At 33.7% G+C, this 23,036-nt stretch overlaps 1 protein-coding gene across 1 annotated transcript in view; it reads left to right on the top strand.

The window, feature by feature from the left end:
• The window catches only part of LOC150105459 (uncharacterized), a 344,499-nt gene that overhangs the window by 80,872 nt on the left and 240,591 nt on the right, over positions 1-23,036 (top strand). The gene's annotated exons all lie outside the window — the stretch shown is intronic.

Here is a 23,036-nt window from a genome sequence, read left to right on the forward strand (position 1 = left end):
GACACAACACACCTACATAATGTTATCTAGTGATGTCTAAAGACCGAACCTTAATTTTCTCGGGACTGTTTGTCCTTGGTGAAGATGATTTGAAGGAAATGAAACGATGAGAGAATTTTTTGGTCGTTATGACAACAGTAATTAAGGCGAGTGCTTTCATATCTGTTCTTTATTTGCTTCGGAGCACCGTGTAGAACAAGTAATTAGTGGTAGCGTTCTTGTATGTAGTTCAGCAAAGACTAATCTGAAGAACAGCTTACACGCCAAATTGGGAACACTTCAAACAGGTGGCATTGCCATTTTTTCCCTTCTCCTTCCCTCATTTTCTTTTATGGCCTTTTGTAAACATGGCATTGAGAACGATAAGAAAAATTTTAATTAGATTTCAGTTACTGCTAGGATACCAAGAAAGTACTCCGTCAGTGTAGAATTTCAATAAAACTAGTTTAGCGTGGCTCTTTTCAAGAAATTGTTTCCTTCAGATTTTGTTGATAATTTTAAAATAGATTAGAAAGGGTGTGTTTACTCGAAAAGATAATTGCGTACTGACGTACCTTCACATAAAGTTCTAAATTCGCGACATATTCGTATAGCTATAAGCATATTCAAATTTGCAAACTACTCACTGTTAAATCGTGGTTTCTGTGTTGCAGATAAGCAGAAAATTTAATAATTTTCTGCTTATCTGCTTATTTGCTGTTTACTGTAGCACGCTTTCACTCATTGAGTGCAGTGTATGTACGCGGCCCTACTTGAACTTTATATTTTGCCGTAATTCTTGGTTAGAATCACGCCAAAGTAACTCACGTTATGAGCCGACTTTGTTAATTGCATTGTCTGTTGATTGTGCGTGCACGCGAGTGCGTCAAATTCAAGTTGCGTGATGAATTTCTCCCAACTCCTCAGCATCTTGTATGAAACTGATTACTTCATCTTGAGTTAGAAAGCCTTTATAAATATTTCCCGCGTCCTAGACGAGATTTCGATAAAGGCATCTACTACATTCCATTCCTCCCCCCCAAAAGTAATGATATGTGCACAGTCTATAAGTACTGTATATATGATATATGCAGCATATAACCTAAACCAAAATATATGGATATATATATATATATATATATATATATATATATATATATATATATATATATATATATATATATATATATATATATATATACTGTACATGTGTGTGTGTGCGCGCGCGCAGTATATATATATATACACTGTACACATGTACAGTATATACTGTATATACAGTATATATACTGTACATGTGTACAGTATATATATATATACTGTACGTGTGTGTGCAGTATATATATATATATATATACTGTACACATGTACAGTATATATATATATACTGTGTGTGTGTCCTACCTACGAAGGGTTATAAACTATTGTGCATCAGCACTTTGGATTAATTAATTTATTATTATTATTTTTTTTTTGTATTTTTAAAATTTATTTTTATATAATCCATAAACCCTCCTCTAGAGCAGCGCTTCCCAAACTATGGGCCGCGGCCCCCTCGGATGCCGTAGGTTTTGTTGAAGGGGGCCGTGAAATAATGAAAACAAATTGAAAATTATGGATATTATTTCTGGGAAAACTCCCATGTTGAAAATGTTTTAAGACTATGTAGATATTTTTATCTTAAAAGAAACGTATTTAATTTTTATTATTTCTTTTTTGTTATTTTTTATATTTTAATGGGAAAAAATCACACATTGGTGAGGGTTCACAATTTTGCTTCCTGCGTATTTCGGCGCTTAATGAATATTAGTAAATATAAGCTTATTCATATGAGTTTCATTTCAAAGCAGAAATCTAAGAATTGCAGTTTCAAATATATCCCCTGATATTGACTTTTTATGTAGCAGTATTGAAACACATCCATTACATTAAATTGTTATTAAACTTCTTTTATGTTTTTAATTCTTTCTTTATTACTAATCGTTTTACGTTTCATGTGCTTGTACTGCAAATGTACAATAGCAATATATCTATCTATATAAAAATATGAGATAATGCGCCATGTCAAATGTGTATGTAAGATGCTAAAAATATAATATTTGCATTTGATTTTTGCAGTATTCGCTGTGTATGTTTTGTATTGAATATAAATACAATAAATATTATATTAATATATATCTATATTACGATTTTTTTTCGAGGGGGGGGGGACCGTGAAATATTTTAGTTTCTCCAAAGGGGGCCCTGACATCCAGAAGTTTAGGAAGCACTGCTCTAGAGAACAAACACGGAACTTTTCCAAGCCACTCCAGGCCTCCAGTAATCAGATTGGTATTGTTACACAATCCTGCGTGAATAGCCTGTTCATTAATTTTTCCAGTAGATGGGTTTCGTGGTCTAAGTTGCTTTGATTGTGATTCCAAAGAACCAACCGATTATTTAGTCGTTAAGATTTTCACAATTATTCTAATTTTGAAAACGTTATTTATATATATCGGCATCAAACCATTGGGAGAATTCACAGCTGATAAGCTTTAAAAAAAAAAAAAAAGAAGAGCGAATGAAATTTATCAATGGTTATAATATCTGTTATCCTTCAGAAATAGTTTCAGATTCTCTTCGTATCAGTCCATAGGCCCCCCCCCCCGCATCTGAAAGAACGACCGTATCTTTACAAAGTGCCGAGTTCGAGTCCCTTTTAGGATGCAGGGAACTATTTTAGGGCTTTTCGAGTGATGGCGAATTCATTCGTATGATATACGGAAGTGGTAATTACTTCCCTCCATCCAAGCAGACAAATTGGCTGAGTGCATTTGTAATTAAACAGTATATATACCTCTTAACTTTAGTATGTTGCTTATCGTGATCCTAAACAACCATTATGTTGTTTTCATGTACAAGGGATAGTGCAAGTGGTTGTGTTTTTGTATTTGACCAGTAAATATTGGGCCATAATTTCACTGAGAATTTTAATATGCAATGTTTTGTTAAAGTTTTACATGTTTTCATGAGTACACGCCCACGCATTCTGGTGAAACTGTAATGATTGTTATTAAAATTGTATGAACAATAGCGACCGACTGTTATCTAGCGTAATGAACCGAATGCTTTTATTGTGCTTCCAAGGAAAGCTGTATGTATGGCAGTGGAAAATGCAGAATGGTAGATATAAGAGCGGCCTCTCTATTAAATCGGAACAAAATAAATAAATAAATAAAAATAAAATAATTATCCCATCCCTAATGATATGTATTTTTCTTGAATTATTCTACATACTAAAGTGAAATTGATGCCATTAATAAAAAATTATATTAATAAAATAATTATTTAAAAATCTAATATTATATTTTAGTCCTCGACACAAATGTATGCGATGTTACCTATTCTCCACAAAGACGAGTTTAGCGTATGAAATATGATTATTTGTCTAATTGTTTAATTGCAACCAGGACCGGCCTTCTCTATAAAGGGACCCGAGTGCAAGAAACTTTTTAGGGCCCTAAAATATTTTTCAAAGGTAAAAATTAAAGGATTCCGAAATAAACGTATTGTAAAACCTCTTGCTTGCAAATGATTTTGGCACAGGAAAAAAAAAAAAAAAGACCCTGACTGCAACATACGAAATTAAAGGCAATTCATTAAAAAATGTTATCCAGTGACATTAACAATATATAGCTAGAACGTTTGTGGTCTTTATTATTATAAAAATCCTTTGCCATTAGAGTAGTATACAAATGCACTCAGCCAATTTGTCTGCTTGGAGGGAGGGAAGTAATTATCACTTCCGTATATCATACGAATGAATTCGCCATCACTCGAAAAGCCCTTAAATGGTTCCCTGCATCCTAAAAGGGACTCGAACTCGGCACTTTGTAAAGATACGGTCGTTCTTTCAGATGCGGGGAGGGGCTATGGACTGATACAAAGAGAATCTGAAACTATTTCTGAAGGATAACAGATATTATAACCATTGATAAATTTCATTCGCTCTTCGTTTTTTTTTTTTTTTAAAGCCTTACCTTTATCAGCTGTGAATCCTCCCAATGGTTTGATGCCGATATATCCAGGACTTAGATAAGAAATTCCGCAGTGGAAAAGTTCCCCTCATCTCCATAATATTATTTTAACTGTTAGGAAACGGAAAGTGCGAGTACCTGTATTTGTAATAGCAGTGTGTTGGACACGCCATTAAGCAGTATCTCTAACTTCCGTTTATTATGCATGTTTACAAACAGAAATAATTTTGTTCCTTCTGCCAGCATTAAACAGTGGTCGCTTATATGTATAACGCACGCAAAAACACAAACGAACGCAGCGAAATTTCCCAATAGAATGTGGTTAATATTTTAAGTTTGCTATAAATCAATTTTTGTACTTGACAGAAAGTCTTATACTTTGTACCAACTATATTAACAAAAGTTCATTTCTATTTCGTTTGTATTATTTTTTCGTTTAGCCGATAGATGTCGCTCGCGTACATTGCTTTTAACAAAGTAGGACGGCTGCTAATTTTTCATCATTTGTGTTCATGTCATGTCTCTCGGTGTAACCTGGAAAGCAGAGACGCTGATAACATACAGCTGAAATGTTGCCAAAAGTTTTCTTCTTCGTTCAGTTTAAACTGTGTTGTATGAAAAAAAAAAATCTATTTTTCATTTCTGCTTAGTCTCATTCTTTAAGTATGATATTATAAGACTGATTGATAACATCGCATTCAACCATTATTTTACATAAAAATAACTGTATGTTGTCATTTCTGAATGTGCATTCTATAAAATAAGGACAGCAATAACACTCATCACTTTTTTCTCTTTTAATGTATTGAGTAGAAGTGACAGTGTCATCAAGAGCGAACGAGATTTGAAATGATAACCGTTGAATGATTGGAATTTGAGTGACTTAGAATATTCAGTCTGTTAAACGTGTAAGATATCCACAATATCCAAAATATATTTTTACGAGACGTGTTGTAATGATTGAGCATATGAAACGAATTAGGTGAACATGAATCTAGCGTAGTGCTTTCAAATCGAAATTATTTTTCTTTTCTGATACTCGATTAAATTAACTGTAGTGTAATTTAAATAAAATGTTTTTATCGAACTGTCCACTCAGTCTCCAAAAATTAGGACTAAAACGACCTCGCCTACTCGCTATACGGAAATAAAAGGCGTTAGCTGATTTTTTTAATTATATTTTTTTTATTGCGTAGATTTAGATTAGTTTGCTGTATGATATTATGGACATTACAATTCACCTGCGCGACCGTTTATGACACTGGGGGGGGGGATTTATTTTAAATTGACCACAGTTAATCTGTTTAAAATCATTCTGAATACAACCTTCAAATGCTGCATATAGGATTAGAATAACCTCATTTTTTGCTCCGGGGAAAAAATAAAAATAATCTGTTAAATGGGAATATTGGTACAGAGTGGGCGCACTCGTTAATGAATGTAAGTAGAATTGTAAGGAACATGATGAGTTAATATAAATAATTTAGCATCCTGTTTCTCACAAAACCTTTCAGCCGACATATATCAGCAGCTTACGCAAGAGAGGAGGAGTGGGTGAATCCAAGAGACCCCATCTCTTAAGAGGAACATACATTATCTTCGGAAAGATAGTTACACCGATTCAACCTTATTTTAGTGAATTTCCTCATTGCATTGGTAAATTTATTTGGTGAATTTCGTCATTTCATTTAAGAAAATCCCGTGTGCTAATAATATGTATATAGATTTCTAGATATAAACTTAATACCGAAAGGAATTTTTATTATATGAACTCTCATTTATTGTTCACTTCATTGTTCAATATTAAAACTACTGGAACCGCATATTTCGTAATCATGCACGATAGATCATACACGCATAAAACGTGTATAACGTACCTTCGTATTTGACGCAGTGATGTTCATGACATTCCCTCTGACACTCTAAGCTTATGGACTTGGAAGAGTGATTGTTTAAATTTCTTTTATGTTCATCCCATTCACGAAAAGTTGTTCCGTTTCTATTGCATATTAGCACAATGGGTGCACTAGGATTCTTAAATTTGGACTATTATTAAATAGTCCAAAATCCTCCCTGCTTGAGACACCAAACGCGAAATTTAAATAAATAAATACATTAAAAAAAAAAAAAAAAAAAAATATATATATATATATATATATATATATATATATACACACACACACACACACTTGTTAGGCTCCTGAAATCATTTCAGAACACTAGTTAAAAAAAAAAAAATAAAAATAAAAACAGCCTGGTAATTAAGATTTAATTACTTGTCCGCACAGATATAAACGATTAAAATATATTTAAATTAATATTTTGCTGAGATTGAACCTGTGCTCTCGGAAATATCTTAGAGAAATGGGAAAAAAAAAAATGCATGTGTTGCGCCGGCACGGTTCTTTAACTGGTGAGGTTTTTAATTAAAATGCAATACTGTATCAGTTTCTGATCATTGTTTGTGTGCAGCAAGTTAGTTTCCAAGAGTGGCAAAAATGTATTTATTTATTCATTGTTTAAATATCCTGTAGAACGAAGCTGCGAATTTATCATCATTGTGGCCATCGCATATTAGTAAATTGTGTTATAGACAGAGCGAAGATATCACCTAATTTCGGATTAAGTTATAAAGTATTTGGCATCATGCATAAAGTTATCTAACGACACTTACTGAAAAACTCGAAGTAAGATATTAGCATATTAATTTCCGGAGAGAAATTAACATGAAAATTCCTTGAGTAAACAACAATGATCAGCAAACATAAAAGACCGTCACGTGGTTAGGTTAGTCCTTTCTAATTCATAGACTATGAATAATGCAAAACTTTGTTCTTCTCAAACGGGGTTCGTGAAACACTGGAATGCCATTAACTCTATTGTTATCCTTAGATGGGCTATCTGTGCTTTTACTCCTTGTACAATGTATCTAAAGCAATTCTTTTGTTACTGAAAGTGTTTCGCGAAACAGAAATTCAAATTCATGTCCTTTAGGTCGTTACTTTTATTTTCCGCATTTATTGTTAATGCTTAAGATTTTGTAGTTCGCGACCTTTCGCGCACAGTGAAAATTGCATTTAAGAGGAAATTATTTATGAACTGTTACTTCCGCCTGCATGGGATAGTCTCAGGCGAAGATGGCTTGTGTTTTATCCTTCCACTCCTGAAACAAGGATTTTCGCGCTCGAAACCGTCGCTAAGAATACACCTCGTAGAGAGACAACATTTCCTCATAATCTTCATTCATGGCCTCTTTTTTTTTTTTTTTTTTTTTTTTTTTTTTTTTTTTTTTGAGGAGGAATACTGCTCAGTTAGAGGTAAAAACTATGAAAGACAAGGCAGTCTGTTCATTGGATTGAAGGTTAATTTTATGTGGATAGTGGTCTCTTGTGGCGCGTGATTTTGATAGTGATGGACATAATCTAATAATTTCAGTTATCATAAAATAATTATAATTAGCGTCCGATATTTTTAGTATAAAGAAATGATGATTTTTCTACCAATGTTCTGATCCTTGGTAGGACTTCCCCTCACTTCTCTCTTAATTATAGCAACGTATAGTTGTGTATTTCTAAAGACATCCATTCTCATAACGACGGATATAATTTTAAAAAGATGCTTAAACTCATATTGATAAGCTGTTTATGCCAATGGAAACTATGGTCCTGTATTTACGAGATTAGTATTGTTAGCAACACTAAGCAACATCATTATCAACAACAACATAAATTATCAAAATAATTTATAAAGTGTGGTAATGAGTTGATAAGAGGAAAGTATATATCGAATTTGCCGACGTCAGCTCGTAGCAAATATTCAGGGTGAGACAGAAACCATACGTTATAGTTCCATCGAGGCTCGAAGAGTCTACTCACACTTGATTGAATTTGATGCTTCTAGTGCTTGCCGTTTTAATAAAACCCACGAAGTATACCAGATTTGGTTGTTGATTTAGCATTTATGTAATCTGCAACAGATTGTAGGTTCTCATAGAAAGATGGGCTCGATTAGATCTTTTATCATCATCATTTATCATCACGAACAGCTTTCTTTAGTCCACTACTTTTTAACTTCTACCTCTCTGCCCCACAAATGGCCACGTTGTCTTTTTATTTATCGTCCCATTTTATTGAGCGGTCTAATTGGTTTTCGCTGTTCGGTCTTTGTGTTAATTCTGTTATTTTCTCCATCCACTGTTATCTTTAGTTTGTTTCCGTTTCCCCTTATTAGTCTTTTTATATAACCGCGTTATTCTCAGAATAATATAAAACTACTTTTCTGTTTCGCTGCCTTATTTTTCAGTCCTTTTAGTTTTTATTTTTATTTTAATTATTTGCTCAGTAGCTGCATTCAGAGAGTGATGGCTGAAACAAGCAAACGGGTGCACGAAATCGAGTTTTACTATCAGACACAATTACTTGAAATGCATACTGGCGCAACTCTCTTTTAACAGTTTGGTAAATTTTCTTGAAATATATTTATGTTATTGGCTAAAAGCTTTCCTGTTATTTGGCTAGCTGTATTTCGTTATCAGATGTGTGGTGTGGTCGCGTGTACTTTATTGTCCCAAATATTTATGTAAATTCACTCTGATGGTCTCTTTTTTTCATTTTCAAAGTTATTCCACAATACATTACTTACACAGTACTCACACAATACTTTTAAAGCGATGTTATGCTGTCATAATGACGATGACATGCTGTTAGCATAATGTCATCGTCGCATCGTAGATTATTCAGCTATTCTCCATCTGTGCACATAACCCGCTTTTTCTCTATACTGTAGTTCTCTCACTGTATGTTGTAAAAAAGTTTTGATGAGATTTGTGCGATCTATTTCTATTTTTCTTTCTTTTCCGTCTATATTATATATATCACTGTTGATCTTTTCTCAGCATATATGCTGGAATATAGATATGATTCGAAGATTCTGACATTTTGTATTTAAATAATCTATTGATATAATCATAGCATATTGCAGCCATTATGTTCTTTAGTTGTTGTTTTTTTTTTTTTTTCGTTATTTGACCCGATAGTTAAGTTGAGCATTTAATATATTATTTTATCTGTTATCTTTATTTTTTTTTATTATTGTTATTGTTGCCAAAAAGTCTATAAATAATCGGAAAAGAGTTGTTTATGAAATTTGTTGTCTGCTTAATCACTTTTCTTATATAGAATAATTAATTTTTGCAAGTGCATTTTTAACTTTTATCGTCTCTGATTACATACTCAAGCAGGTGTATTCGATCTTTTTATTTTTGTTCTCAGTTTTCTCTCTTCGTTTATATAATTTGGATTAAATTTAGCTGTTATCTCTAACTTTATTCTATCTGTAATCAGATATTCAATTTTTATCTTTTAGAGTTGCTATAGTATAAAAAAACTTTGAACTTAGAAAAATGATTTTTCTGTTTTTTTTTGTATTCGTATACTGTTTATTATTTTCTAGAGTTATGATCGTTATTAAAATTCCTTATGCTTCTTTTTTTTTCTTCCGTTTTTTTTTTTTTTTTTTACTTTGTTGGGTATTATTCTTCTTGAATTGATAAGCTTCCAACATTTTTTCTTGTACTGTGTATAATATTGTCGAAATTCTTTATATTGTTCTCTACAGGATTCATTTTTAATGTTTTTTTTTTAATTTACTTGAAGTATCCCTTTTGATTTCCAGTATCCCTGAGATGTTTTTATCTTAGATTAGGAAACTTACCTCTAAAAAACCTGGTACTTGAAGCCACGCCAGGCTTTCGGTAAGAAAGCAGATTTTGCGTAAGGCGATGAAAGGGGGGGAAATAAACAAGATGTATAAGGAATTTTAATAATGATAGAAAATACTACACGGTATAAGAATACAAAAAAAGTTCAATCTTTTTTTTTTTTTTTGTTTAAAAGTTTTTTTTTTTTATAGTATTCCTAGACGATAATATGGCAACTCTAAAAGACAAAAATGGAATATTCGATTACGGATAGAATAAAATGTTATAGATAATAGCCGAATTTAATTCAGTTAAATAAAGAGAAGAAAAAAGAAACTGAACGAAAATAAAGAGATCGAATACACCGATGATCAGCACAAGTATGTAATCAAAGAAGATAAATGCTCTTGTATAAGGCGATGAAAATCATTGAATACCTAAAGACTTCACATCACATATCACACAATGGTATGGATTCACAGCCTGTTGGTTGCAAAAGAGAGGTACTATCCAAACAGGCCTGCAGTGTTTCTTGGTTACGTTATTTATCATTTATGTAAACCCGCAAGAGATTATTGGGCTGCTAGGGAGAAGTGACCACAAACGTTTGTCAAATTTATCCTAGCTCTAACCATTAATGAGAATGTTATAAAACACTAATAAAATCAGTTTCTGAACTATTATTTGTGAGTGGGTAAGCAGCATGTACGTTGTGGAATGAATCTGACTGGGAAATAATCAATTGAAAATTGTGTGGCACTTAAGAATAATTGAGATCCAGGCAGCAAAGTAATGGCTACTGATAGTCATGCTCTATTATTGAAATGATGATATGTAAATAGGCATCTCCAGGGAGCCTCCATAGCTCATTCAGCATCAACGATGCTCTGGTTGGAAGGACCCGAATTCTAATTCCGTCTAAGACGCGAAGAATTATTAATTATTTATTTTTCATTTAAAGGTGATGTGGAAAGGTTCTTTCTGCACAAAACAGGCAAACCAGCCACACGCACTTTACAGTCATAATACACCACCCTCATGGTCTTGGTTGATTGGGTCATAATTCCACCCCCCCCTCAAAGTTCCAACGTCATTTTCCTCTCAACGAATTTGTCTGTTCAAATACCATCATACCAAAACAAGAAAATAACTCCATTTCTAAAATTCATTCAATACTGATAACCTGTTTATTATCCACTGAACTATTCCATAGCCCTTGGGATGTTTCTGAGTCCTCACAAGAGCTTCGATATATTGGAACTAACTCCACTAGGTTCCAGAAACACTCCGAATAACACATAAATCCAGGCGGACATGATGAATTCTGTAGTTCTATCAGATTTGCTGATAGAACTACATTTTTATCAGATTTGCTGATACGAATATCTCGTATCATGACATCAAAAGGAATTCTTGACTAGTAGGACTCGATCTTACATATTGCATAGGATAAATGGTAATCAGGGACGAATGAATCTATTTAGAAACATTGTTCAAGGGGGTTGAACCATTCAGCTTTGGCTCTGTTGGTATGAAGAGATTGCAGAATTTATTTCCCGATACTTCTTAATGAAAGACTTTTTTCTTTGATGACACTTCTTTGGAACAGAATTCTCCAAACTGTCACCTAACCTTCACTGTTTTACATGTATGATGCGTCTAATCCTACGTGTTATTGTCTTCATATTCCGGTTCTTCAATCTGATTGAAATTATAAGAGCAGAACTTCATCGCCACACAGCCTATTTTTTTTTTTTTCTTTACCGAAGACTGCTATTCTTTCACCCATCTTAGTTGTACCTATTTGTTTTTGCCGAATAGGGGTAATATCTTTAGTCTACTGTGTTATACTTAATTCTAGATAGTGGGTGCATCTGTGGCATAATTGCGAGGAGGACGCAATACTTGTCTCCTTCTCACGTTTGGAATGACCAATGCCCGAATCCCCTCAGTGACTTGAAGAACCTTTATAAGGGATGTTTTCAAGCCGTAGGTTGAATTAGCCGTTTTTAGACGGAGGTAGCAGAGCATTCTCCTCCTGGAAACTTAGGCTTTTCATCCCACAAATCAATTAGACAGCCAGAGAACACACTTAATTGATAGCCCTGTGGACAAACTAGCTTCATAGCCTTAACTGCTTTGATCGTAACTTCAAATAACTCCAATCCTCTGGACAGTGTCTTACGTATGGTGAGTGTAACTAATCTCTCGTAGTTTATGGATGTATTGTGCAATCATTTGATCAGATGTGTTCTTTTGACTTCATATATTCTTCTTATTGCGTTATTCTCGGATATCTCGAGATATTATTACATGTGATTCCTAACAGGGGAAACTGTTTGTTGGATACTTCTTTCCCTGTTCAGAGTTAGGTGATTATTTTTGCCCATTACGTGAATGCAAACATTGTTTTACAGGGTGGATTCCTCTATTGTCTATTTATAGCCAGTACTGCTATGCGTTTCCTTAATCAATATGGATTTTTTTTTTTTTTTTTTGTTTCCACCCGGGTCCGAACTTTATCTTGCCCAGCAGCTATCATTGACGGCTCAGTATGGAGATCTTCGAAAAGTACTAAAACAGCCTCACTCTTTGGGGAAACAAAAGGCGTTAGGAGGATTTCATTTATTTATCGATTGATTTACCACGTTTGCAGAGTACATTCATTGAAAACCTTATATAAATCGTCTAAGAGTGGCTAACTTAGGCTTTAGGAGGAAATGGCTCAGGAAATTCATTTCTTCGGATGAGATTTATTATTATTGACTTTTCATCTGGAGACATGCCTATCTAGGATTGCAATGACCCTCACGAAATATGCAGTTCGTATCTAACCAGTATATGCACGTAGCTAAAAAAAAGTGTGTGCAAAGTCGGTTTTATTTAACCTTCCTTCTTTCACCTAACCAATATACCACGGAACCATTGCCATTGGGAATAGTTTGATGTGAGGTTAATAGAAAATAACTTATTCTGAGACCTATAATAATATACGTCTGTGGAGTTTGCAGAGAGAGAGAGAGTCTTGATCAGTTTTAAAAAGAACACTTTACTAACGTGACAGTGCACGTGAAGACTGCTAAATCTGTGCACCGATTTGTTAGTCTAGAATTGCTTCTATAACCTAACATGACCTAACCTATTTCGATGTACAATTTAATGAAAGTAAAATTAAAAAGTGCACTGAGGTCAAGCGTGGAAACAATGTTTTTGTAATGCAACTGTGAGACAAATTGTCTACGGCATGCTTTTGGTGTACCTTTTTTTCTCTATACCCAACTTTGTTATTAACGTTTACTTTGGCCTGTGTGAATATTATGAGAGCGCAGAATAAAACTTAATGGCACTATCTGGAGATCACAATCAGCGATATAAAAAAATCTGTACCACTGAAATATAACAGTATCACTTACTGAACAAAATGCCATCTTTAGAAAAATTTCGAATGAAAGTATATAATTCGAAATTGTATAACGAACGTGTACAGTAGTTTATATGTAGGAGTTGATGTATGATGCAATAAAATGCACGAGCAAAACTGACAATCACTTTATTTCAGAATGAAAAAAGTAATGAAAATTTAAAAAAAAAATGAGCAATCGCATATTAGTTTGCAACATATAATTTTCCAATTATTCAATTGTAATTACCTAAATAGCAATATGTTAAATAATTACGAAACTTTTGTTGAGTAAGCGGTAATTATCTACTTACGATTGGATACAAATACACGCACAATTTACCACATTACACACATAACGATTTTCTGATTTAGCGACTGTCGGCGTAATGGAAGTCGTCCAAATTCTATCTTGGACGACTTCCATTCCATACGCTCTAAACACGGATAAATTAATGACAAGGAGTGCATATGTTCGTTTTTATTATTATTATTTATTTATGATTTTTAATTTTCAGTGACTGGTATTTTATAGTCCCCCCCCCCTTTCTCCTCTAACAAATAGGACAACGTAAATAAAGTGATTGTCAATGTTGTTTTTCGACTATTTGTTAGCAGGAAAATGGAACTATGTTCGGCGCTTTTCGTTACGTGCATTTTATTATTTCCCTTAACAAGAAGTAGTATTCAGTGATGAATATACGTTTACTTACATTTCACAGTACAAACTGAGCCTCATTCGGTTTCGACGATGCCCTTTGGTTGGAAAGATTGGGTTCGGATCCCGTCTAGGACTCAAAAAACGTTAATGAGGGCTTTCCAGTCGAAGGTGACTTAGTCAATCTCATACTCAGGTGGAGGGTTTCTCTTCTCGGAAACTCACTCCCCCCCCCTCCCAAAAAAGCAAGCAAACCGGCCAGAAGAACACATGCAACAGACAGCCATAATATATGATAAGATTAATTCCCCTATCGGAGCATTAAAAGATGCCAAGTTACATGACCGTGACTAGCTATTGAGCCTAACACTCAAGAGAAATTGGGAAAATTAATGTACAAACAAATAACGCATATTCAAAAATTTGTTTTTGGATAATTTTCAGCATAAGCACTCTGCTTCTTTATATGCTACTGTATTAGTACCCAGACAAAGGAAAATCGTAGCAGCAACAAGATGAATTATCACCTCTAAGTTTTAAAACACCATCTGTATTACATAGCATAATCGAGAAGTGATCCCAGTTCATGTAGTTTGATTCTAAATAGCAGTTAACAATGCGAGGCATGATCATCACTTTGTAGATTATTCCCCCCCCCCCAATGATGACATTTATTCGAGGTTTTTGTGACTTAATACGGCAAGCCTATCGTTCGCGTCATTCATAACCGCATTGAAGTTTTGAACTGAAGTATACAATGTTTTTTAGTCGTAGTAGAATGTACCTCAAGATTTATTAATATTAATAACCAACAAAATAACTTCTAAAAAAGTGTTATCCTCGCACGTATAAGCAATACATTTTTGGTCACAAACGTGATCAAACATATATAGATGCACGTATGGGTGGCGAAACGATCTCTGAGGACCATTGCAATTTAAGATACGAATGATTCCGAATTTAGGTGGAGAGATTAGAGGGTGGAACTGTTTGAATTTAAGATTTTGATGCAAACAGTTCGAACCATGCAATTGGAACGCGATTGTGCCGTCAACTAGACGCGGCCCTAATGGAAGTCAGTCGATACATGCCAAGAGGCACATTTTGTTTACAACTTCCTTTAGCTTTCTTATTTTTATTCTGTTTATCAGACTATGAAATAAGGATCTTTAATATCCACTATTTCCATTGATTATGTTTTTAAGTATTGAAACATTAACTATAAAATAAACCTGCACTTATCTGTGAACAAAAAAAGGGGGGGAAAACTGATCAGAAATTATAACAAAGTGGGCCTGCTCAACCTAAGGACCTTTCGTTGCCACACTTTGGGAAACACTAAGTCAGAGAATTGTTGTCGTAAGGCTATATACGATCGGATATTACTTACGAGAGTATGCCTCAATTAAGAGGCACTTAGCATTCTGGTACTTTCCATCAGAATGCTTCCCAGTTAATGGTAAGTCGGTTACTACAGAGAAAGCGAAGAGCTTATTTCCTAACACAGACGTTAATATCTCATTCATGCTCTCTATATACACTTGTTCTTGTTGAAACCTTTTAGAATTTCTGAAATCCTAAACCTTTTTTCAGAGCAAACAAAATTCTCAACCTACACCATAGGTAAAAAATTGTATCTGTATCTTTCGCCCTTATTATTATTATGTTGGTTGCAGGTTTTCTTTGTCATTTCTGAACAGTGAACAGATATTTTTCCCTGATACACACAGCCGTTTAAATCTTTTCTACCTTTAGAAATAGCGCTTATGTTTAAACTCCACAAATGAGACTTCTAAACACCACTTGAAACATCTACAGCTGTGGTAACTAATCCCATTGCCACTAGCCACATGGAGGAAAAAGATCGTTAGTGTTTTGGCGAAGACACTATAAGATGTTTTCACAAAATCTTTCATGTAGTTCTTTCTGAATGACATAATTATTTGGCTACGCAAAATATAACTCATTAGCATGGAATCGGTTAACTATTTAATAAACTTTGCATTCTGTGCTGTTTTACTGAAAGATAAAATGTTAATCTTATATTTTACATGAAGAGTAGAGCAGTAAGTGTTTAGGTGCATTGTCCAAACCATGAAAATAATTCATGACCTGCTGTTTGAAACATCTGCTTAAAGGAATGGAGATCAGACTGACATGTAATGCGGAAAGTTTCGAGCGATCATTATCGACTGGTTTGTTTCCTGAAAAGTTCGAGAAGTACTTGATACCATTCCTTCTACCAGCTAAACAATTCTGTGACCTTGCCTTGTGATTGTTTCCTCACGCGTGACAAGGACATTCCTTCTTTCCTGTTTTTGAAAGTGTCATTCATTGCGATCGATTAACAAAATTCAGCAGGTGTGTTAGAAACAGATGTTTAATGACAGGACTCTCACTTCGTAATAGTCACATCTATAATCATACATTAATCTAGTGTCTGACATTTCATTTTTAATTATTTATGTAATGACATTTAAGCGAGCGATTTCCTCTTTAATATTAGTTTTTCACTGCCTTCTACATGTTTTATTATAGGGTTTCTATTATTTAGTAAGCTTATAGTTAAAATATTCTGTATTTTTGTCAACATCATCGCTGCTGTTATCGATGCAAACACAATTCAGTATTCTATGGATTACATGATGTGTGAAAAAGTACAATAGTAAAGCATGCTCAGGCTCTACAATATTATACAATAAGTTTTAAAAGCGGTATACCGTGAGTAGACATATCGATACAATATTATACGCAAGTTAAAACTATTATGAAAATTATTTTCCAAATATTTTGATATTCGTTTGGTTAAAAAAATCCATCGGCCTTATAAGCGCTATGAAAAATTTTAATAAGTGAATATTTTAAAAAAAATCATGATGAATCAGTTCTTTGCGATTAAAAATAAAAGAAATTAACTGGTATAAAATTTCTGTTTCCTCTGTGATTGGGATAAAACACAAGTAGGTAACGATATAAACTTATAATATTTAAACAGACATCTTTACCCCTGCTTGAATAGATGAGCGATTTCTGTTTAAATATTATGGTAATTTCTTAATTTTCTTCCGTTCTGATTAATAATCCCGATGCCAAATGTTCTCTTGTCTTTAGGAAATCGAAGTAGTTATTTCCCCGATTTAGTTTCGATAATCTATGATATAAATAAAATTTCATCACCTCCACCAATAATAAATTTACATGTTAAAAAAAATCCAAATTGTATACGTAAAAAAAAAATTTCAAAATGACCCTTGCCGAAATTTATGTAATCCTTATGCTATATACGAGTATGTCTAAGTGGAATTTACCAATCTCTTTCTCAGAAACTATTAAATGTTGTCTATTCTTTCTGTTTTGAGTGAGTTAGTGTTACTTGGGCTTAAATTAATTCTGATATCCTTCTCCTCCAAGATAATGTTCAAAAATGTGTAATTGTGCCGACGCATTTTCATCGCTAATAAGATAATTTTTTTCACATATCTACTGGAAATGGCAGATGATCTAATCATCAACTACTTTTCTTTAGTATTTAATTCTTTTAAATGCCGATTGCTCTATTCAGTAAAGTTTCCAGCCTCGTGTTTGGCATTCCAAGCAGTCCGAATGATACTATTTCGGTGATAGTGGCATGATATCAGTTAACCCAAAATCCGTCAAAAATACGCGAGAAAATTTTGTCAAAACATTTGGCAGAAATCCGTCACTCTTGTTGTCAGTAGTATGAGATGCTGGATTTGAATACATTAGACACTTGGCTGTGCAACGAAAACACGGCGATCCTTCTTGTCATGACCAAGAAACATATAATTCAGTACCATTCAGAGATCTCATTTAAGTTAACTCCATGACATTGTAATAACTCTTTCTTCCCCCCTTAATGCCTACTTATTTGGACACGTCAAAGTTGCTTATCAGTGCAGAAATCATCGGCAGTTATTGATCTTAACCGAAGATCATCTAAGACAATTTAAAATTAAGTTTTTTGTTGAATGCTTCGGCATAATTACACTTTTTTAACGTAGTCTTGTTATATTATGCAGAAAAGCAATAAAATATTCCAAAACTGGTTATACCACCATATTTCAGAACAATATTAAGGGAGATTTTTGATATGTTAATTTTCAGTTAACATAAACGTTATTGTTCAAAAAATTGCGAAGAATTTTTCTCTGACCTGTGTACAGTATTAGCTAAGGTTGACTACAATTAGAGGCATTCATTATTCCCCCCCCCCCTCTAATAACATTTTTTGCAGATAGCCGTTGTCGAGGATAAATTACTTCAGTAGATGATATTTATGTTGATACCATTGTTCATACCATGGTTACTGTACGTACATTAGGAAATGTACCTACAGTAACCTTTTTTTGATAAAGGACTAGTTCGTGATATTAGGATGTTACGTAATGACTACTGGTGAACAAAAAAAGGAAAGAGAATTAGTGCTAGATTGCATTCACTTGGCACAGTTAATATCTTGATGAGGTCTAGTTAAAAACACCGGTATTCACGGGGCTTGCACCGTTCGCCCAGTAAATCTTTGTGAAAGTCTTTAGACTCTAGATAATTTTCAGTGGAAGTCCCGAATTGACTTGAAAAACGTTTGGTCTCTGCAGGAGTTTTTCGGATTATTTAATCCTTATTTCATTCATGATACTCATTGCGCTATAGTCTATATTAACTTTGTGGGTGGTATTCACAATTCACATTACATCAATGTTTCTGGAGGAGGGGAAGGAAAAAACTGTTCCCCACTTAGAAACGAGTGTTTCTCTCTCTGATGAGGAAAATCGTTAACAATAAGAGAAGAAAAACCAAGTTCGAACAGGTTGAAAATTGTAATGATAATTTCATAGTTTTTTTTCAATGCCCTTGTACTCATTCTTGTAGTCGAATTCTTAATTAATGCATAACTAGAAACAGGCAAGGTAGATTGGTTACGGCAAACAACGCACTGAGGTAACACTATTAAAAATATAACTGCGCATATTTGTTTAATCAAGTATGTACTAATCTCATCAAGTAATTTGGGGGAAGTATGTTTTCATACGACAGTGTCCCGTCTCTCAAAAAAAAAACTACTGTTTTTTTCCTCACAAGATGAGGCGCTGAACTATGCAATTATTTTATATTTTAGAATTAAATCCTAACCAAAAATTCTTGCCATGACACCCTCACGCAACCTCGGTGGCTATTACCTACTTAAATATTGTTTCATTAACATCGAGTCATCTACTCTCGATCATGCTCGGGAACGTGCATGCGAAGCTAATATATTCTGTTCTCTTGCGACGTCTAAAACATCACTTCTTGAATCGACCTTTCCTCATGTGATGTTTGTTTCTTAAAGAAATTGTGCAATTTTAATATTTTACTTTTGCTACGAATTCTCTGATTTTAGGGAAAAATGTTAAGCATGGTTTAGAGAGCAACATGATGTAGACTGTGAAAAGGAGATAAGAACTCTGATAACAAAAGTGAAAGTAACCCCACAAGCAATGGGTAAGATATGGAAAAGCATAGCAGTGACCCTTGAAAGAGAGCTGAGAAAGTACTGTAAACAGTACTCTCCGTACTGTTTATGCTAAAGGTCGGTAATTGTCATAGTTGTAAGGTGTTGGAAAGGAAAGGTTACGAACGAAGAATTATATAAATCGAAAATAAACAGAAAAAGGCAGCGTTTTTTGGACATGTGTACAGGATAGATAAATGCAGACAGATTACACCGAACCTTGTTTGGTAGAATGGACAGCGTAAACAGAAAGGAACGACCCCGAAGGCTGGTATATATCATAAAGGAGTGATATGGAGAGAGTTTGTGAGAGTTGAGTCATCTGACAATGGACAGGAAGGGACGGGAAAAAAATAATGAAAACTGCATCAGACACCAACGAACATGTAACTTCGGTGACGGTAATGGTGACGACATATATCTAGCCTAAGATCTTGAAAAGGACAAAATATGTTCGATTGGTAAATGACAGTGTTTTTTCTTAGCTTGATATTCTTCCCAACTGACGAAAAAAATAAAGCAGATACATAAGACTGAAACAAAATTTAAACATATTTTAATTCTGACAGCGCTGAGTTATCTGAAACAAAATTTACGCTATTTAAGATTAAGTAAAATTTTGCGTTCAGGTATAGCTTAAATGAGCGACAAAGAAAAGAAAAAGGAGAAAGAATATGTCTGTGGAATAGTTGGAATCTGAGCCAAAAATATTGATTGTCAAAATTGAGTTTTTCCATAGTTAAATAGGAAGGTTTTGAAAAATTTGGTGATACGAATATATATATATATATATATATATATATTCGTCTATGCAAATCTTCACCCCCAAATTTAGCATTTTGCAAATAAATGATTTGTCTGTAATATAAAATGGTATATTCTTTCAAGCGCTTTTGACATGTTTCGGTTTTAAAATGTGTAATATTACAGCTGTTGTAATTTTTAATGACCCGATTTTTATGTCGACGACGCCTTGATGTCAGTATTTTAGAGTTTCTCTTTATTCATGTTTTAGGTTTTATTTAGCAGTACCAAAAAAAAAAAAAGAATAAGAAAATACATTCGTTAAAGTCATCATGACACGCGTGTGTATTTATTGGTAATTTTTTTTATAAAGAGAAAGCCAGTTTTTCATCACCTATTCAAATTTAAGAATTTATTTTACAAAAAAAAAAAAAAAAAGTACGAATGATTTGCTTGTAAATTATCACAATTGTTGGAAAATGACACGAGACGGAAGTAGCCAAACTTAGTTCAAACTTTGGCCTTTATGCTGTCACGGTTTTATTGACCCTGGCCCTAAGCGTCATCTAAGCACGCCGAGCGAAAAGTCTGTCGTCTTACAGTTCTTGCTGACATAAGGCGGTCTGTAAATAGGTTCATGTGGAAACAGTACACAGACAAAGTCTGCCGGGAACTAGACTAGTGACATAGAAATCTCGCAACTTCACTGTTCGAAATTGCTCTTGATACCAATACAGAGCTCTTTAAATCGTTTTCAGTTGGAAACGGTGTCGTTTATGGCTGTGGCTATTATCCTGCACCTGGATGAGGAAGTCAGAAATTTAGGAGAGCTTTGAACCGAACATACGCCTTGGGGATGTTTAAAGAATCTTTAAAATTAAAAAAGTATTGTGATTCAGTTTGAAAAGAATATGCGATGCAAAGTTTCAGTTCGTTTTATACTGTTATTGAATCCCTCGAAAACTTTAAATAGAATTTTTTGTGCAGTTTGGAGGCAACGATTTCATATTAAAAAAAAATCACGAATATATAAATTCAAGTAATAAGTAAGACCGGCACAGCAGCCTTTATTATTTGTGGATTGTTTTTTAACAATGGGATCTATTGCAGAACTTTTAGGAAACAATTGTATTAACTCAAAATCATGTTTTATTTCTGAAGTGGACTGAGTTCATTTACGAGAAATATAGTAAGATATCCATAGGTTAACGTTACATCATCAGTTTTAATTGATCGTTATATCTTACACCTCTATGTTTTCGAATGATTGGAGAATTTAAGTTCAATGTATACGTTATTAGTAATTTTATATGCAGTGCATTTATATTTCGTGTCATTATTGAGATCTCAGTTAAGAATCAAAACGATCACCTAGGTTAATGTTTTTCAAACTGAGATCTGAGAATCAGAACGAAATTTCATAAATGTTATATACTTCTTAAACATAATTTATGTTAAAAGTAAGTTTATAATTTTTAAACTTTAAAATGTACGGAATTATGTATGCTTATCATATAATAATTACTGAATTAAAAAAAAACATTAATAATACCTTGATCTTTATAAAATCACCTTTGGAAATTTTCACGTTTGATATATGCATCAAATTTTGCAAGGTCTTTCCATTTGATTGAGAACAGACCATAGACTACTCCTAGTTTGATTCCAGAAATTTTACCTCCTTGGGATAATTGGATCTTGGCACACCTAGAACATGAATCATAGTTATGCGAGTTTTATTTTTATTTTTTGGAACGAGAAAAATCAGTAGCACGGATTGTTTTTGTTAAGAAAAGAGTATACAGGAATACATCTTTAAATAAGAAAATATTCTTCGAAGGAAATTAATAGAGGTGTTTTAGGATAGTAAATCAATAAATACGGCAATTTCATCTAATTCAAGACAAGTTTTAATGGTTAAACTATAGTTTAACTATTAAAACAGGCACGTAGAAATATTTTTCTTAATTTTATCCAACAGTTAATGATAAACGTACAAAAGAAAGTTTAAAGTAATTTTGAAAAAAAAATAATGATTTGCATCTGCTTTCGAATTTAGTCGAAGATGGGTCACTATAGATAGTTTTTAATATACAAAAATTGGTTTGTATGTAATTGTACGGAATTCGCGAAATGGCGTGTAAAGTATTACAGTAGAATCCTTAGCGAGGTCTTCTGTTTCAATGATGGTTTTTCTCATTTGTTGATTTTTTTTTTTTTTAATAAATGTATAAAAATTTTGTGTACTAAGCGATGGCGAATACAAAATTCTACAGATTTATTTTAGAGCTTGTGTGAAGAATAGGCTACATAATCATTACTAGCTTTGGGCATCCATGAGTGCAAGTTTACCTGCACTTTAATCTGTTCTACTTGACTCCAGCAGGTCGCACAAATTTACAAGGAAGGATATGCTTAAAGACCACATAGAATTTTTTTACTCATAAAGCAAGAAAGACCAGCCTCATCCTTCAGACATGCCACAGAATTAATTGAAAGAGTATGCCCACTAGCCATAATCCATATATTGATATGAAACAAGATTCAGTAGACACCGAAGTCGCACATCATCTGCCATGTCTGAAGTACTCGAGAAAAATCCCAGTGAGTTAATTCAGGTTTTAATCGCCGCTAGAACAACAGACAATCCAGCCAACGAAGAAAATACCCCCCCCCCCAATAATAATAACAATAATTGGTCGACTCGATTAATATAATATATTAAGCAGAACTGTAGGTCACTAGGTGACAGTTTGTAGGGAAGTAATAAATTCAGTTAGCTGGAAAAACCGCAGGGTTTAGTCTGTATCGACGATGGCATTCAGCTGGAAAGGCCTTAAATCCCGTCTAGTTTCATGTGATATGAAGTTAGCCGGCCTCATACGAACATTGTACGGTTTTTTCATCCAGAAGAACACACGCCGTTAACAGACAGTGCATTAGCTCAGCTTCAGTTGCTTCTGCCTTAGTCACAACACAATGCATACGCGCACACACCACAGAAATAAATTTCTGATCTGAGGAAATTT

The sequence above is a fragment of the Typopeltis vanoorti genome, chromosome 6 (genome assembly GCF_054136105.1).
Source record: "Typopeltis vanoorti isolate ZY-2024b chromosome 6, IOZ_Tvanoo_1.0, whole genome shotgun sequence".
In the NCBI taxonomy this organism is placed as follows: Eukaryota; Metazoa; Arthropoda; class Arachnida; order Uropygi; family Thelyphonidae; genus Typopeltis; species Typopeltis vanoorti.